Source organism: Rana temporaria, chromosome 9, assembly GCF_905171775.1.
Source record: "Rana temporaria chromosome 9, aRanTem1.1, whole genome shotgun sequence".
In the NCBI taxonomy this organism is placed as follows: domain Eukaryota; kingdom Metazoa; phylum Chordata; class Amphibia; order Anura; family Ranidae; genus Rana; species Rana temporaria.
In genome coordinates this window covers 3705778-3719289 of record NC_053497.1, presented here as the reverse complement: position 1 = coordinate 3719289, position 13512 = coordinate 3705778, and the positions used below count along the sequence as shown (strand labels likewise).

Sequence of the window (13512 nt, the reverse complement as noted above, 5' to 3'; positions counted from 1 at the left end):
GTATGATGGAGGGGGGGGTGACTGATCCCTGTATGATGGAGGAGGGGTGACTGATCCCTGTATGATGGAGGGGGGTCACTGATCCCTGTATGATGGAGGGGGGGGTCACTGATCCCTGTATGATGGAGGGAGGTCACTGACCCCTGTATGATGGAGGGGGGGGTGACTGATCCCTGTATGATGGAGGAGGGGGGTGACTGATCCCTGTGTGATGGAGGGGGGGTCACTGATCCCTGTATGATGGAGGGAGGTCACTGACCCCTGTATGATGGAGGGGGGGGTGACTGATCCCTGTATGATGGAGGAGGGGGGTGACTGATCCCTGTATGATGGAGGGGGGGGGTCACTGATCCCTGTATGATGGAGGGGGGGGTGACTGATCCCTGTGTGATGGAGGGGGGGTCACTGATCCCTGTGTGATGGAGGGGGGGTCACTGATCCCTGTATGATGGAGGGGGGGTCACTGATCCCTGTGTGATGGAGGGGGGGTCACTGAGTCAGCTGTAGATTGTAGCGTCGGCGGTCGGGGGGGCGGGGCGGGGGGTGGTGATTATCAGACTACAACTGGGTTAGTGGGCGTCACACCCCGCCCCCTTTAGTGACGTCCATACACACGCGCAGCCCTCCTTCCCCTTCTCTCTGTCTCCCTCCCGGGTACTGCACTCTAGAGGGAGACAGAGAGCACACAGTCAGAGCGATGAGGATCCAGCGTGGGCGGGGCTCCGGTCACCATGGCAACTTCTGCCACTGTTCTCAGCACAACATGCATGCTATGACGTCAATCCGCTCGCTCGTAAATAGCGCCGCGCCGGGGGTTTCGCCTCACTTGGCAGTTGCTCTCCGGAGAGACAAGTCGCTCGGCAGAGAAGCTCCCTTTAGATTTCTGTGCGTTTCATTGTATTGGAACTCCAGTGATTTAGTGTCAGTTGATTCTTATCGATTGGCGATCGGCAGCAGCTGATTTATTGATAGATTTGTTGTAGTAACTGATTTCTTTTTTTGAAGTGTCAGTTACAAGAATGAGGCGTCCGATCCTCACCTTGATTCTTATGTCTGTACTCCCATGGGGAGGAAGACGAAACGTCACCAATGACCCCCCAGATATCCACAACATGCCGGATACGGGGGCGATTATCGGAAAAACGACGGAGCGGCCAGTGAAAGACCTGGTCAGGATAATAATGGAAAACGAATGTCCCGAGATTCACATCGCAGAGAAGAAGAACGCGTCCATCGGGACCGTAGAGGAGGAACCTGTGGGAGAACCAATCAGGACGAAGCCTCCAGAGATCCTCATGGCAGTGATGAACACGACCATGGGGTCCATGGAGAAGAAAACGGTCAGAGAAATGGCAAACGAGCCACCGCAACCCGCTAGCTGGTGCCAATCGCTGACCAGCACTGCATTCTGGGTAAAGATGACGCTCTGGATAAGTGTTATCGTTCTGCGATACGTCCTGCGCAGAGATGTTCTGGCCAAGATATTAGGAAAACTTCTGACGCTCCTGGAGCTGATGGAATTATTTTATGAAGAGCTGGTCCCATCTGGTTCCTGGTGGTCCAGCGAGGGGCTGGTCTTAGACATTTCAGGCCTGCCCCCGCTTACAAATATTGTGGCGGAAATCTGGTCAGAATACTCTCTGGGGCTTGTCATGATACAGCCGGTGCTGCCTGCGATGCTGCTGGTGCAGCTCGTAATACTGCAGGCGCTGCTGGTAATGTACCTTAAGTCCAAACGGTTCTCCACAGCATCATGTGATAACGTCACTGTCCCACCATTAAGTGGTGACAACTCACCATCATGTGGTGACACCAACCCACCATCATGTGGTGACATCAACCCACCATCATGTGGTGACACCAACCCACCATCATGTGGTGACATCAACCCACCATCATGTGGTGACAGCAACTCACCATCATGTGGTGACACCAAGCCACCATCATGTGGTGACACCAAGCCACCATCATGTGGTGACATCAACCCACCATCATGTGGTGACACCAACCCACCATCATGTGGGGACACCGACTCACCATCATGTGGTGACATCAACCCACCATCATGTGGTGACATCAACTCACCATCATGTGGTGACACCAACCCACCATCATGTGGTGACACCAACCCACCATCATGTGGTGACACCAACCCACCATCATGTGGTGACACCAACCCACCATCATGTGGTGACACCAACCCACCATCATGTGGTGACACCAACCCACCATCATGTGGTGACATCAACCCACCATCATGTGGTGACGGCAACTCACCATCATGTGGTGACACCAAGCCACCATCATGTGGTGACAGCAACTCACCATCATGTGGTGACACCAAGCCACCATCATGTGGTGACACCAACCCACCAGCATGTGGTGACACCAACCCACCATCATGTGGTGACACCAACCCACCATCATGTGGTGACACCAACCCACCATCATGTGGTGACGGCAACTCACCATCATGTGGTGACACCAACCCACCATCATGTGGTGACACCAACCCACCAGCATGTGGTGACAGCAACTCACCATCATGTGGTGACACCAACCCACCATCATGTGGTGACATCAACCCACCATCATGTGGTGACATCAGCTCACCATCATGTGGTGACATCAGCTCACCATCATGTGGTGACATCAGCTCACCATCATGTGGTGACATCAACCCACCATCATGTGGTGACACCAACCCACCATCATGTGGGGACACCAACCCACCATCATGTGGTGACACCAACCCACCATCATGTGGTGACACCAACCCACCATCATGTGGTGACACCAACCCACCATCATGTGGTGACACCAACCCACCATCATGTGGTGACATCAACCCACCATCATGTGGGGACACCAACCCACCATCATGTGGTGACATCAGCTCACCATCATGTGGTGACACCAACCCACCATCATGTGGTGACACCAACCCACCATCATGTGGTGACATCAACCCACCATCATGTGGTGACATCAACCCACCATCATGTGGTAACACCAACCCACCATCATGTGGTGACACCAACCCATCATCATGTGGGGACACCAACCCACCATCATGTGGGGACACCAACCCACCATCATGTGGTGACACCAACCCACCATCATGTGGTGACAGCAACTCACCATCATGTGGTGACACCAACCCACCATCATGTGGGGACACCAACCCACCATCATGTGGTGACACCAACCCACCATCATGTGATGACACCAAGCCACCATCATGTGGGGACACCAACCCACCATCATGTGGTGACACCAAGCCACCATCATGTGGTGACACCAAGCCACCATCATGTGGTGACACCAACCCACCATCATGTGGGGACACCAAGCCACCATCATGTGGTGACACCAAGCCACCATCATGTGGTGACACCAAGCCACCATCATGTGGTGACACCAAGCCACCATCATGTGGTGGCACCAACCCACCATCATGTGGGGACACCAACCCACCATCATGTGGTGACACCAAGCCACCATCATGTGGGGACACCAAGCCACCATCATGTGGTGACACCAACCCACCATCATGTGGTGACACCAACCCACCATCATGTGGTGACAGCAACTCACCATCATGTGGTGACACCAACTCACCATCATGTGGTGACACCAACCCACCATCATGTGGTGACACCAACCCACCATCATGTGGGGACACCAACCCACCATCATGTGGGGACACCAACCCACCATCATGTGGTGACACCAACCCACCATCATGTGGTGACACCAACCCACCATCATGTGGGGACACCAACCCACCATCATGTGGTGACACCAACCCACCATCATGTGGTGACACCAACCCACCATCATGTGGTGACACCAACCCACCATCATGTGGGGACACCAACCCACCATCATGTGGGGACATCAACTCACCATCATGTGGTGACACCAACCCACCATCATGTGGTGACATCAACCCACCATCATGTGGGGACACCAACCCACCATCATGTGGGGACATCAACTCACCATCATGTGGTGACACCAAGCCACCATCAATTGCTTTACCCCAAATGAATGAACTCAAGGAAAGCAGCAGACTTAGGCGACCCAGTGCTATTCCCTGTCCTATCACCCCACGAAGGACGGATGGCATCACCCCACCATGTGGTAACAGCACCCCACCAAGTGCTTTGCCCTGGCTGATTGAGCTGAAGAAAAACAGCAGGCGACCCAGTTATATTTCCCGTCTTATCACCCCACGGAAGACTGAAGACATCACCACACAGATTGGTAGCCTGGTCCCCCCATCCAGTGCTTCACCCCAGATAATTGAGCTCAGGAAAAGCAGCGGGCTCACGCGACCCAGTGCTATTCCCCATCCTATCACCCCACGAAGGACGGATGACATCACCCCACGAAGGACGGATGGCATCACCCCACCATGTGGTAACAGCACCCCACCAAGTGCTTTGCCCTGGCTGATTGAGCTGAAGAAAAACAGCAGGCAACCCATTTATATTTCCCGTCTTATCACCCCACGAAAGACTGAAGATATCACCACACAGATTGGTAGCGTCGTCCCACCATCCAGTGCTTCACCCCAGATAATTGAGCTCAGGAAAAGCAGCAGGCTCACGCGACCCAGTTCTATTCCCGTCTCAACACCCCACGAAAGACTGAAGACATCACCACACCAATGCTGTATCCTGTCCTAGGCCAACAAGGCCCAGGCCTAGGGCAAATTAGTTTAGCGCCCCCATAAATCGGCCGCACTGCATCCAGTATGTGGGCGGTTGGCATTCTGCAACTGTGGGGGGGAGGCATCGCTTTAATTTTTTTACCATCCCTGTCCCATTGCAGAGATTTCCCTTAACTTCCTGTCCCATAGCCAAACAGGAAGTGAGAGGAAATCTATGCAAATTAAGGGAATCCATTGCGCCCCTACCACCAGAACTAGTGCCCCCACTTGAAAATTTCAGGGTGGGTCTTAAACCGCAAGGGGTGTGGCCTTGACAGAAAGGGGTGGGTCGTATTTAAATTAGGGGGTGCACGAGTTAGTCAGGCCTAGGGCGGCACAAAACCTAAATACGCCCCTGCGACCACACGGAAGACTGAAGACATCACCACACAGATTGGTAGCGTCGTCCCACCATCCAGTGCTTCACCCCGGATAATTGAGCTCAGGAAAAGCAGCGCGCTCACGTGACCCAGTGCTATTCCCCATCCTATCACCCCACAAAGGACGGATGACATCACCCCAAGAAGGACGGATGGGATCACCCCACCATGTGGTAACAGCACCCCACCAAGTGCTTTGCCCTGGCTGATTGAGCTGAGGAAAAACAGCAAGCGACCCAGTGCTATTCCCGTCTTATCACCCCACGGAAGACTGAAGACATCACCACACAGATTGGTAGCGTCGTCCCCCCATCCAGTGCTTCACCCCGGATAAGACCCCTTTAACAAGGGGGACCCCCAGATCCCAGCCCCCCCTATGTGAATTGGTAATGGGGTACATTGTAACTCTACCATTTCACAAAGAAAGTGTAACAATTGTAAAAAAAAACACACAGACACCGTTGAAAGAAGTCCTTTATTAAAAAAAAAAAAAAGAATAAAAAAAAAAAAGATTCCAGTGGTGGTAATCCACTCTTGGTCTCCGCTCCAACGCTGTCGGTATCCTGCGTTGGGTGATCTCGTCTCCGGGGTCCAGCGATGAGAAGATCTTCTCTTCATCCAGGTCCAGGATCCAGCGATGAGATGTCCAGCCCAGCGCATCCTGTCTCCACCGGAGACACCCCCGGGAATGATGCGGCGGGAGCCAGTGACAGCTCTTATGTAGCTGAGGGCGGGGCCACCCGTCACGTGACCCCTCTGATGCAACGGGAAACCTGTGTTACGTCAGAGGGGGGCGGTTTCCCCTTGCGTCAGAGGGGGAAGGGGTCACATGACGGGTGGCCCCGCCCTCAGCTACATAAGAGCTGTCACTGGCTCCCGCTGCATCATTCCCGGGGTGTCTCCGGTGGAGACAGGATGCGCTGCGCTGGACATCTGATCGCTGGATCCTGGACCTGGATGAAGAGGAGATTATCTCATCGCTGGAGACAAGATCACCCATCGCAGGAGACCGAGAGTGGATTACCACCGCTGGAATCTTTATTTTTTATTTTTTTATAAAGGACTTCTTTCAACGGTGTCTGTGTTTTTTTTTTTACAATTTGTTACACTTTCTTTGTGAAATGGTAGGGGTACAATGTACCCCATTACCAATTCACATAGGGGGAGGGGCGGATATGGGGGTCCCCTTTGTTAAAGGGGTCTTCAGGATTCCAATAAGCCCTGTATGTGAATTGGTAATGGGGTACATTGTACCCGTACCCCTACCATTTCACAAAGAAAGTGTAACAAATCGTAAAAAAAAAAAAACACAGACACCGTAGAAAGAAGTCATCAACCCACCATCATGTGGTGACACCAACCCACCATCATGTGGTGACATCAACTCACCATCATGTGGTGACAGCAACCCACCATCATGTGGTGACATCAACTCACCATCATGTGGGGACACCAACCCACCACCATGTGGGGACACCAACCCACCATCATGGGGGGACACCAACCCACCATCATGTGGTGACATCAACTCACCATCATGTGGGGACACCAACCCACCACCATGTGGGGACACCAACCCACCATCATGGGGGGACATCAACCCACCATCATGTGGTGACATCAACTCACCATCATGTGGGGACACCAACCCACCACCATGTGGGGACACCAACCCACCATCATGGGGGGACACCAACCCACCATCATGTGGTGACATCAACTCACCATCATGTGTGGACACCAACCCACCATCATGGGGGGACATCAACCCACCATCATGTGGGGACATCAACCCACCATCAATTGCTTTACCCCAAATGAATGAACTCAAGGAAAGCAGCAGACTTAGGCGACCCAGTGCTACTCCCCGTCCTATCACCCCACGAAGGACGGATGGCATCACCCCACCATGTGGTAACAGCACCCCACCAAGTGCTTTGCCCTGGCTGATTGAGCTGAAGAAAAACAGCAGGCGACCCAGTTCTATTCCCCGTCTTATCACCCCACGGAAGACTGAAGACATCACCACACAGATTGGTAGCGTCGTCCCCCCATCCAGTGCTTCACCCCGGATAATTGAGCTCAGGAAAAGCAGTAGGCTCACGCGACCCAGTTCTATTCCCGTCTTATCCAACGCTGTATCTTGGCCTAGGCCAACAAGGCCCAGGGCAGCACTTTGCAGGGGGGCAGCATGAAAAGAGTCCCCGTCGGCTTGTGCTACACTTTTAGTGTAGTGCCAGTCTTATGAGGTGGACTGGGCCGCAAGACAAATCAGTCTGGTGCCCCCCATAAAGCAGCCGCACTGCTGCCGGTATGATGGTGCAGACACAAGGGACATTGAAATAGTCACCTATACCTGGCAGTTAGGTAGTAGGACTCTCCTGCAATCCTTTGCTTGTGCCAGTTGTACATATTAATGTTATTTCTGTTGATTACTGATGAATGTTTATTTACTGACACACACACTGGACTGGCATGCACTGACCTACACTAACAGAGGACGTCCAGATGTACATAAACTGACCGCTCCATGCTTTAGAGAGATGCACACACACACACACATCCCAAATTAGGAGAGAGTAGATCGCACACACAGATTATAGGTTGAGGCCGTACTACAAACATACACCCAACATTAGAAAAAGGATGACTAGCATCCAGTAGGGTAGCTTAGTGTAGGTCCTGCCCTAGAAGAGTCTACCTTGCCGTGGTGGGCAGGCTTGGAATCTCTTGGTCAAAAGTGCTGTCAGCGAATGGGGCGAGAGGATCGCTAGATCTTCACTTCTGGCCAATTGATTTTACCAAAGGACTCTTGGTTTATTCAGAGTATATATATAGATGGAAAATTAAACAAATGTGTATAGGTCCATAATTCTACTTTCATAAAACACACAATAAAAATTTGGTATATTTACATTTGAATTTCTTCCTCTTTTATTTAATCCTTTCATGACCGGGGCTCATTACCACTTGGAGGCACTGGTCACATTTGCAAGGCTGGAAGGGGCTCTATGGCCACGTCTTCCTCCTCTGGTGTGTGTAGGGATGTGTAATAGATAGGGGGGCAACGGATCAAAAAAATCACGGTTCGGATCGTTCCTCAGATCAGAGTCATGGATCGGATCATTTTTTGGATCACCACCACATCTCCCCCCATACTGTAATGTCCACATCTCCCCCCACTGTAATGTCCACATCTCCCCCCCCCCATACTGTAATGTCCACATCTCCCCCACTGTAATGTCCTCATCTCCCCCACTGTAATGTCCACATCTCCCCCACTGTAATATCCACATATCCCCCCATACTGTAATGTCCACATCTCCCCCCACTGTAATGTCCACATCTCCCCCACTGTAATGTCCTCATCTCCCCCCACTGTAATATCCACATCTCCCCCCCACTGTAATGTCCACATCTCCCCCACTGTAATGTCCTCATCTCCCCCACTGTAATGTCCACATCTCCCCCCACTGTAATGTCCACATCTCCCCCCCCCACTGTAATGTCCACACCCCCCCACTGTAATGTCCACATCTCCCCCCACTGTAATGTCCACATCTCCCCCCACTGTAATGTCCACATCCTCCCCCACTGTAATGTCCACATCTCCCCCACTGTAATATCCACATATCCCCCCACTGTAATGTCCACATCTCCCCCACTGTAATGTCCACATCTCCCCCCATACTGTAATGTCCACATCTCCCCCACTGTAATGTCCACTTCTCCCCCCATACTGTAATGTCCACTTCTCCCCCCATACTGTAATGTCCACATCTCCCCCCACTGTAATGTCCACATCTCCCCCCATACTGTAATGTCCACATCTCCCCCATTGTAATGTCCACATCTTCCCCACTGTAATGTCCACTTCTCCCCCACTGTAATGTCCACGTGTCCATCTACCCCACTGTAATGCCCACATCTTATCTCTCCCACTGTAATGTCCACATCTCCCCCCCCATACTGTAATGTCCACATCTCCCCCCCCCCCCAATACTGTAATGTCCACATGTTCCCCACTGTAATGTCCACATCTCCCCCACTGTAATGTCCACATCTCCCCCACTGTAATGTCCACTTCTCCCCCACTGTAATGTCCACATCTCCCCCCCCCCATACTGTAATGTCCACATCTCCCCCCATACTGTAATGTCCACATCTCCCCACTGTAATGTCCACATCTTCCCCACTGTAATGTCCACTTCTCCCCCACTGTAATGTCCACATCTCCCCCCCCATACTGTAATGTCCACATCTCCCCCCCCACTGTAATGTCCACATCTCCCCCCATACTGTAATGTCCACATCTCCCCCCATACTGTAATGTCCACATCTCCCCCACTGTAATGTCCACATCTCCCCACTGTAATGTCCACATCTCCCCCACTGTAATGTCCACATCTCCCCCCATACTGTAATGTCCACATCTCCCCCACTGTAATGTCCACATCTCCCCCCACTGTAATGTCCACATCTCCCCCCACTGTAATGTCCACATCTCCCCCACTGTAATGTCCACATCTCCCCCACTGTAATGTCCACATCTCCCCCATACTGTAATGTCCACATCTCCCCCCTTAGGGTTGCCACCTGTACGGGTTTCCCCCGGACAGTACGGGTCTGGAATCATGTGCCCGGGTTTTGTACTGCCTGTAACCTGGGCTGAATCATGTGCCCGGAACAGGGGCAGACCATCCAGACAGGGGGGACCATCAGCACACCTTTCAGTATGAAACAGCAGCAGTGGTGGCATTGTAAAGAATACACTGTGTGCCTGCGGTGTGTGTTCGGGATTCAATGCTCCTTTCTGTCCCCCTCCCTCCAGTCTCGTGCTGTGCGGGAGCCTTGTTATCTCTGACTCCCCCCTCCAATCAGCAGCGCGGTGTGCTGTGAGACCTGGGAGGCGAAGCTCACTGTAGCTCCTGTCGGCTGGCCAGAGGAAGGGAGGAGGTGAATTTTTCTGGGAGAAGTTTCCTCGGGTGGATAGTAGTAGGCCTCCGCACTCCTCTCCCGTACTAACTGCGCCCATCATACCTTCCGCACTCCTCTCCTGTACTAACTGTGCCCATCATACCCTCTGCACTGCTCCTCTCCTGTACATACTGCCCCCATCATACCCTCTGCACTCATCCTCTCCTGTACATACTGCCCCATCATACCCTCTTTACTCCTCCTCTCGTGTACATACTGCCCCATCATACCCTCTGCACTGCTCCTCTCCTGTACATACTGCCCCCATCATACCCTCTGCACTCATCCTCTCCTGTACATACTGCCCCATCATACCCTCTTTACTCCTCCTCTCCTGTACATACTGCCCCCATCATACCCTCTACACTCCTCCTCTCCTGTACATACTGCCCCCATCATACCCTCTGCACTCCTCCTCTCCTGTACATACTTCCCCCATCATACCCTCTGCACTCCTCCTCTCCTGTACATACTGCCCCATCATACCCTCTGCACTCCTCCTCTCCTGTACATACTGCCCCCAACATACCCTCTGCACTCCTCCTCTCCTGTACATACTGCCCCCATCATAACCTCTGCACTCCTCCTCTCCTGTACATACTGCCCCATCATACCCTCTGCACTCCTCCTCTCCTGTACATACTGCCCCCATCATACCCTCTGCACTCCTCCTCTCCTGTACATACTGTCCCCATCATACCCTCTGCACTCCTCCTCTCCTGTACATACTGCCCCCATCATACCCTCTGCACTCCTCCTCTCCTGTACATACTGCCCCCATCATACCCTCTGCACTCATCCTCTCCTGTACATACTGCCCCCATCATACCCTCTGCACTCCTCCTCTCCTGTACATACTGCCCCCATCATACCCTCTGCACTCCCCCTCTCCTGTACATACTGCCCCCATCATACCCTCTGCACTCCTCCTCTCCTGTACATGCTGCCCCCATCATACCCTCTGCACTCCTCCTCTCCTGTACATGCTGCCCCCATCATACCCTCTGCACTCCTCCTCTCCTGTACATGCTGCCCCCATCATACCCTCTGCACTCCTCCTCTCCTGTACATACTGCCCCCATCATACCCTCTGCACTCCTCCTCTCCTGTACATACTGCCCCCATCATACCCTCTGCACTCCTCCTCTCCTGTACATACTGCCCCCATCATACCCTCTGCACTCCTCCTCTCCTGTACATACTGCCCCCATCATACCCTCTGCACTCCTCCTCTCCTGTACATACTGCCCCCATCATACCCTCTGCACTCCTCCTCTCCTGTACATACTGCCCCCATCATACCCTCTGCACTCCTCCTCTCCTGTACATACTGCCCCCATCATACCCTCTGCACCCCTCCTCTCCTGTACATACTGCCCCCATCATACCCTCTGCACTCCTCTTCTGCAGAACCCTGTGCATTCAAATGTAATTGGGAACTCTGTGTATTCAGATCTAAAGGAGAACACGGTTGACTCTGATATAAAGGGGGACTTTTATGATTAACTCCTTATGATTAGAAATGTTATTTAATCACAAAAATGTATATACAGTATATATTACATAAAAAAAAAAATTAGCTGTGCATTGCTTTGTGCAGAGGTAATGAATTTAATGTACTACAAACATAATTATATATATATATATATTGGCGTGCGCTGCTAATGTGTTTGGGTTTGGCTTGACGAAAAGGTGGCAACCCTACCCACGCCTCTTCTCCTCTGTCCTCCTCTCCCCCAAAGCTCTACCATCCCCCACACGGTCCCCTTTCTGTAGCTGTCTCTGTCACAGCTCGGTTCTCTCTCTCTGTGCACTAAGTCAGTGCACACTCATCTCATCTCCACCTCCCAAACACCCTGAGCAGGGAGTAGATAAGGAGAACGGTGCAGCTCCCCCCTCTCCTCCCCTTGAACACGCTGCACTGGGCCAGACCAGTACTTGTCCCGGGTGTGAGTGCAGAGCAGGGAGGCTGCAGTGGGAGAGATGTCACTTTTATGTACAGAAGCCGCGCTGTGAGTGCAGGAAAACCCCGGGCACAGTATGTGAAGGGACAATTCATATCACACCTGGGCATCTTCTCCCCGCCATCAATGTATAAATGCCCGCTCTTTCCCTATACGCTGGTTGCCTGACAAGGGGGCGGAACTAGGTAGCAGTCCCTCCCATCCCCGACATCACAGGTTGAATTTGACAGCTGCACGCTCTCTCTACAGCTACACAGGCCACACCCAGTGGGTTTGCTCGTCAATCACAAGCTGTACTGGATACGCTGAAAGTAACTATATTATCATCAACAGATGCAGTAATGCGGGACAAAACTCTTCTACCACGGGACAGAGGTAGAAATGCGGGAAAGTCCCACCAAATCCGAGACTGTTGGAAGGAATGGGATAAGTGTGTATATTGTGGGGTGGGGGGGGTGTATTATTCATATATAGGAGTGTTATATATAGATTGTAGATTAGGATACGTTTGGATTTATTCTTGAGTTGTGTTGAATAGACATAACTGATGTACCCCGCTCAGCGGGGGCGGGCCTTATAGAACACAGGCCGCATATGGGCAGCACAGAGGCTTACTGGTGAGCCTTGCAGCACTGGGGTCCTTGGTTCAAATCCTGACCAGGACACTATCTGCTTGGAGTTTACATGTTCTCCCTGTGCTTGCGTGGGTTTCCTCCGGGTACTCCGGTTTCCTCCCACAAAGACCTTGCGTTGGTGGTGCAATGGTAGTCATAGCTGCCTTCCAAGCAGCTGTTCCGGGTTCGATTCCCGGCCAACGCCATCTCCAATACTTGGAGTTCTTAGATAAATAAGCGCTATACAAGTTCAATGCTGAGTATATATTAGCGGTGGAATAAAACCATTGAAGTGAATGTGTGGAATGTTTGAGGAAGAATTAAAAATGTTCCCCCGGAATCTATAGAAGGCGAACGTAACAACTGATAGAAAATGTTTAGTCCCACCAGCAGGAATATGACACCAACACCCCACCATCCTGACACCGACGGACGTCTCTACTCATCTATTGGACATCAATGAGTTACACTGCTCTGCGGGGGCGGGTCTGAGAGAACAGAGGCCACCCATGCTGAATTTCTATTAGGCATACCTACCATACCGTCATCTATGTAGTGGAAGGCCCGGCCAGCATACATATGGAAAGAGTTTAGGTGTGACCTCATATCAGGGCCGCCATCAGAGGGGTACAGGCAGTACACCTGTAAGGGGCCCAGGTGGCAACCCCCCTTTTTTTTTTATATATATTTTTTTTATATTTTTATTTTATTTTTTTATTAAAGGACCCAGAGGTCCCCAGGGCACTGGATGCAACCCCCCCCCCCCTTTTTTTTTATAAAAAAACTTTTTTTAATTTACATTTCTTATTTATTTTTTGTTTTTTATTAAAGGGTCCAGAGGTCCCCAGGGGCCCGGATGG

General features: G+C 51.9%; 1 non-coding gene across 1 annotated transcript; it reads left to right on the top strand.

Annotated features, from left to right (window-relative positions):
• Positions 1-12785: 12785 nt before the first annotated feature.
• TRNAG-UCC lies at positions 12786-12857 on the top strand. The gene has a single exon. It is a non-coding gene; the product is annotated as a tRNA-Gly (tRNA).
• The last annotated feature ends 655 nt before the right edge of the window (positions 12858-13512 follow it).